General features: G+C 54.1%; 1 protein-coding gene across 6 annotated transcripts in view; it reads left to right on the top strand.

Annotated features, from left to right (window-relative positions):
- Window positions 1-1,840: 1,840 nt before the first annotated feature.
- The window catches only part of CCDC92B (coiled-coil domain containing 92B), a 28,872-nt gene continuing 24,712 nt past the window's right edge, over window positions 1,841-6,000 (top strand). For 5 of the 6 annotated variants that reach the window (XR_008514950.2, XR_008514947.2, XR_008514949.2 and 2 more), the window contains exon 1: window positions 1,908-2,082. The gene's annotated coding sequence lies outside the window, so the exon portion shown is untranslated. Of the gene's footprint in view, window positions 2,083-6,000 lie in introns of all 6 variants that reach the window. The other variant, XM_024235249.3, reaches the window with a different exon arrangement.

The raw sequence follows: 6,000 nt of genomic DNA, 5'->3' as shown, positions 1-6,000 counted from the left end.
CACTCTATCACCCAGGCTGGAGTGCAGTGGTGCAACCTTGGCTCACTGCAACCTCTGCCTCCCAGGTTCAAGCGGTTCTCCTACTTCAGCCTCCTGAGTAGCTGGGATTACAGGTACCTGCCACCACGCCTGACTAATTTTTGTATTTTTAGTAGAGACGGGGTTTCACCATCGTGGTCAGGCTGGTCTTGAATTCCTAACCTCATGATCCACCCACCTCAGCCTCCCAAAATGCCGGGATTAGAGGCGTGAGCCCCTGAGCCCGGCCCCTGCAACACTTTAGGATTAGAATTTTCCAGGAGCAGCTAAAGCTTTTTATTTGTTGACACCTGAGTCCAGTTAACCTTTGGAAAGTGGGGAGGACAGGGAGGAAAGGGACCCATAGAGAGGCAGGGTGCCCTTGAGGCCTCCCCAGGGCCTCTGTGGCAAGTGCCAGGTCTCCCAGCTCTGAAGGTACAGGGCTTCTCTGAAAATTTGGTCCAGGAGGAAAGGCCAGGGATTATTTGGCTAGCAATGGAGTGGGAAAAGCCAGGCACCAGCCCGTTAGCCTGAATCCACTCAGCTCAGTCCTCCAGGCAGGGACAGGAATGACTTACCCAGAGGAATCTCTGAGCCACCTGCCACTCACACAATGCTACCTCATCCCTTGGCATGAGCACAGAGGCCTAACTAGCACTCAGCAGTACTGTTTTGAGCACTTTACAGGAAGGAATTCATTTAATCCTCACAACAACCCGAAGATCTTATGAGCTACATAGATCATCATTATCCTCATTTACAGATGAGACTAAGCCCCCAGGAGGAGGAAGATATTAGGGCAGCCCCTCTTTTGAGGCACACAGTGGGACTCCTGAAGCCTCCCACATTCGGTGAAAATGGATCAACAGCAATGTCTCGCACGTGTTCTGAACTTCGGAGTATTTTTGTTTATTTGTTTTTGACATAGAGTCTCACTCTGTCACCCAGGCTGGAGTGCGGTGGCACGATCTTGGCCACTGCAACCTCTGCCTCCCGGGTTCAAGCGATTCTCCTGCCTCAGCCTTCTGAGTAGCTGGGATTAGAGGCGCCCGCCACGCCCGGCTAATTTTTGTAGTTTTAGTAGAGATTGGGATTCACCATGTTGGCCAGGCTGGTCTCGAACTCCTGACTTCAGGTGATCCGCCCGCCTCGGCCTCCCAAAGTGCTGGCATTACAGGCGTGAGCCACTGCGCCGGGCCTGAACTTTGGAGTTTATAAAGAATCTTCCCTTGGCTCTTGGGACCCTCATAGAACTTAAAGTATAATAATAATAATAATAATAAAAGAATTTTAGAAATAGGGCATCTTATCAACTGCGGCCCAGAGAGGTGATGTGACTCACCCAAGGCCACACAGCTAGTGAGAGGTCTGAGGCGGGTTTGCTGCTGCCTAGACACGGGACGGATTCAAAGCCCACTGGTCAGATCGCGCTTCGCCCCAAGCCTCCCCTGCGCGGCTGCGGGCGCTGCCTCTCCTTCCTACGCCAGGGCGGGAGGGGCGGAGCGGATCGCGGCCTGGCGGCCTGGGCGCTGTCCGCGGTGCTGATCCTTCGCCGCGCCCCTGCGCGCCAAGGAACCGGAGGGTTCCCCAGGTCGCCCTTCCAGCTCCCAGCCAAAGCCAGCTCCGCGAGCGCAGCGGCCCGCCGGGGGCCTCAGGCCCGGTTCCCGAGGCTCTCGGGGCTCCCGGGGTTCCCCCTCCCCCGACCGCGCGCCGCCGGCCTCCCCTCCCCCCGCCCCGCCCACGGCCCCTCCCCGCCCGTCTCAGGTCCCTCCCCTCCCCCTTTATCTCTCCCGCCCCCCCGCACCCCTCCGGCTCGTTCGCCAGTTCCGGTCACGTTGCTGGGTGTTTACGCCTCGAGCCCGCCCCAGACCCCCCTTCGGCGCCCCCGAGCCCCCCGGAGCCCCGGCCCGACTGCCCCGCAGCCTCCCAGCAGCTGATGGCGCCGCAGCCGGGGCGGGCGCTGCAGATCCCCGGGTGCAGCTAGCGTGGGGGGAAGAGCGCCGCCCCCACCCAGCCCGGCCCGGACCCAGGGCCCCGCCGGCCGGTGACTCCCAGGTCCCGAAGGTGAGGAGGCCGGTCGGTGGGCGTGGGGGGTGTGGGCGCCGGAGCGGCCCCAGGGGCGAGCAGCGCGGCCAAGCTCCAGCGCCCCCGGGAAGGCTGGCGCGGGGCTGGGCACCGCAGCGCGCGGGAGGCGGGCAGGACTCGCGGCGGGCTGCTGGCAGAAGTTGTCCTCCACCGCCCAGACCCGGGCCCTGCCTGGTACTGCCGGGCGTCCAGAGCGGCCCGAGGTCGAGCCCTGCCACCTCCCGCCACGCACACCTTTCTTTCTGCTGCCTTTGCCCTCCTCTCTGCTACCTCGCTTCCCCGTCCTCCTTAGTCTCCACATCCCCCCCCAACCCCTGCCTTCCCTGGGAGTCATATTGGAGGCATAATCAGGGCAGAACCTGAAGCCTGAAGGGGGTGGGGGGCTCCAGTTTCCCCATACACCCCATTCCCGTGTGACTGGATCCTCAGCTTTGCTGAGGTGGGGGGTCCTGAGCGCTTCAGTGCAGGGGGCAGCCAGAGTTGAGGGGTTTGGGGGGGGAGGGGCTCTGGAGTGGAGAGGACCACAAGGTCCCTGGGGAATGTGGCTCCACCACTGGCCAAGCGGCCCCACCTTGCAGACAGAGTCCTAGATATTTGTCAAAGGCTGAATCCTTGTTCCAAACTCCAGTCCCCAGGAAAGCCAAGGATTTGGGGTTGAGGGACCAGCATACTTATTTTTTAATATGTACATTTACTTGCCCTAGTGATTGCCAGTAAGACTCAATCCATTCTCCCTGTTTCAGCAACATTCACTGTGGGCCTGTTCCTTGCAAGAGATTCCCAGAGACAAAGCCTTGCCCTCAGGAAGCGTATGGCTTAGCACAGAAGCCAGGTGCATTCAGGCACGTGCACACACACACACACACGATGAAGACTTATGGCTTAGCACAGAAGCCAGGTGCGTGCAGGCACGCGTGCACACACACACACACAGAACAAAGAGTGATAATATGGCAGACTGTGGTGCTAGCTGCCACCCAGATTCCAACAAATTGCCTGGGGAACAGAGAGGCGGGAGAGAGTCGTTCCATCTTGGTGGGGGATCAGGGATGGCTTCATGGTAAAAGTCACATCAGGGCAAGGCCCTGAAGGATGGGTCAGGCTTCGAGAGGCAGAGATAGGGTGGATATAGTAAGTGAGGGGATGGCCTGGCTACTGGGCTACTGGAACAGTTTGTCATCAGAGCAGCAAGAGGTAAAATCCAAAAGAGGAGAAGATCAGCCTGCAGATGTGGACTGCTAAATGCAGGCTGATCTTCTCCTCTTTGGGATTCTCTTATGAGAGGCCATAAACACCAGGATGAGCACCCAGTGGGGTGCTTCTAGTTGCCAGGCACTGTAGTTGCATATACTGAGCAAACTACTTTACCTTTCTAAGCCTGTCTCCTCATCGATAAAGTGGATACATTAATAGAATCTTCAACGTGGGGTTGTTGCCAAGATAAATGAGTTAATATATGTAAAATGCTAAGAACAGTACCAATTACTTATTATTATAAGTATTATTACTTATGCATTGATGCCATGTCCAAGAAAGTCTTCTTGAGTTCCTGCTCTCCTACTGCCCCCGGCCTCTGAGTCAGGCCATGAACAGGAATAATGACTAAGAAACATAAAGCTCATATTGATTATTTCTTTTGAGACAGAGTGTTGCTCTTATTGCCCAGGTTGGAGTGCAGTGGTGCGATCTCAACTCACTGCAACCTCCACCTCCCAGGTTCAAACGACTCTCAAACTACTCAGCTTCCCGAGTAGCTGGTACTACAGGTGCGTGGCATCATGCCCTGCTAATTTTTGTATCTTTAGTAGAGACGGGGTTTTGCCATGTTGGCCAGGCTGGTCTCAAACTCCTGACCTCAGGTGATCCGCCCCGGTCGGCCTCCCAAAGTGCTGGGATTACAGGCGTGAACCACCGCACCTGGCCTGATTCATTTATTTATTCACTTATTGCTATGCCTGTCCTATCTAATATACCTGCCCTGACTATAAGAATAATAAAAATAAGTCTAACATTCTCCTTAAAACAAGAAAACATACATACTTAAATAACTTTAACAAAACGTGGCTATTGACTGTTAAGAACAGCACAAAGATATTTGTTGACTTGATAAATATTTTCAGTCCCAAACAGAAAAGAAACACTAGGAAAAGCTGAAACTGGGACAAGAGAATCCGCCAGTGAGTGAGGGGTGGCAGGCAATGCAAACCCCAGGCAAGCAGGTCACAAGAAGTGTGGGGTCTGGTTCCTCTCCCAGTGACCTCCTCTGCTTGAGGGAAAGAAAGAGGTGGCAGAGGCCAGGGGACCTTGAGCAGATGAAAAGGGTGTGGGGAAGGTGAGATTTAGATACCCAAGGGAATACTGGACTGTAAAAGAGGTTTTCAAACTGTTGGTTAGCAGGCCAGGTGCTGTGGCTCACATCTGTAGTCCCAGCACTTTGGGAGGCTGAGGCGGGTGGATCACCTGAGGTCAGGAGTTCAAGACCAGCCTGTCCAACATGGCGAAACCCCGTCTCTACTAAAAATACAAAAAATAGCTGGGTGTGTTGGGTGGGTGCCTGTAATTCCAGCTACTTGGGAGGCTGAGGCAGGAGAATTCCTTGAACCCGGGAGGCAGAGGTTGCAGTGAGCCAAGATCGAGCCACTGCACTCCAGCCTGGGCGACAGAGGAGACTCCGTCTCAAAAAAACAAACAAACAGCTGAAGCGGGGACAGAACTGCAGTTTCCCACTTGCCAAGTCAGTTGTAACTGGGTTGGGAAGTGGGTACCCAGAATCTCCAGAGACAAGCAGGAAGAGAGGTCATTTTCAGGGATCAGGAGCCCAGACCTCAGAGAGTCCAAATTGTGCCAGGGTCAGAAGGTTCCTGAACCTGACACTTTACCTGTGTTTGGGGACCTGAGCACAGAAGCCTTCTCCACCAACTTCCCCAAAGGGAAAAGTATTTGTAACTTTCAGACACATCAGAGACATGTTAAAAGTACTTGGAATTAATCCTGTAAATTGTGAACCTTGTGTTAGGGTCTTTTTAATATTCTTGGTAACAATTCTTTTAAATGAGCATTTTTTCATCAAGCTAGAAAATTAACAGGAAAGGCCGGGCACGGTGGCTCACACCTGTAATCCCAGCACTTTGGGAGTCCGAGGCAAATGGATCACTTGAGGTCAGGAGTTCGAGACCAGCCTGGCCAACATGGGAAAACCCCATCTCTACTAAAAATACAAAAATTAGCCAGGCATGGTGGTGGGCACCTGTAATCCCAGCTACTTGGGAGGCTGAGGCAGGAGAATCGCTTGAATCGAGGAGGCAAAGGTTGCAGTGAGCCGAGATTGTGCCATTGCACTCCAGTCTGGGCAACAAGAGCAAAACTCCATCTCCGGAAAAAAAAAAAAGAAGAAGGAGAAGGAGAAGGGGAGAAGGACAAGGGGAAGAGAAAATTGACAGGAAAAAGAACTCGGAGAACCAGAAGAAGGAGGGAAGCAGAAACAATGCAGGCTCTGAGGTGCTCAGGACAGCGGACAGAGGAGTGTGACCCTCTCCCCCAAACGTGTTAACTCAGGAGGCTGGACGTCTAGTGCTGTGTCAGGGGGAAAGATGGAGCTGACAGCTCCAGCCCTTCAGCTACTGTTACTGGCCTGGGCCAAGTCCTCGGGCATGAGCTTCTGAAGCCCAGATGTTCCAGGACTGCATTTCTGATGGGAAAATCGGATGTTTTCCTGGCTTGGGCCTTCAACTCCCCAGCCAGACAGAGAGATTTTTGTTGTCACTAGTTCCCTTCCCCACTCTATCTCCCACCCTCCCCCAAACAAACTAAACAATAACGTCTAAGAAAGAATATTTGCCAAGATCGTTTGTGACCCAAATTTCCGCCCTGAGAAAAGCAGCCTGCCTAGTTGGAAGC

This window comes from Pongo abelii, chromosome 19 (assembly GCF_028885655.2).
Source record: "Pongo abelii isolate AG06213 chromosome 19, NHGRI_mPonAbe1-v2.0_pri, whole genome shotgun sequence".
Classification (NCBI taxonomy): Eukaryota; Metazoa; Chordata; class Mammalia; order Primates; family Hominidae; genus Pongo; species Pongo abelii.
The sequence above is the reverse complement of the archived record's forward strand: the minus strand, read 5'-3'. Positions and strand labels throughout refer to the sequence as shown.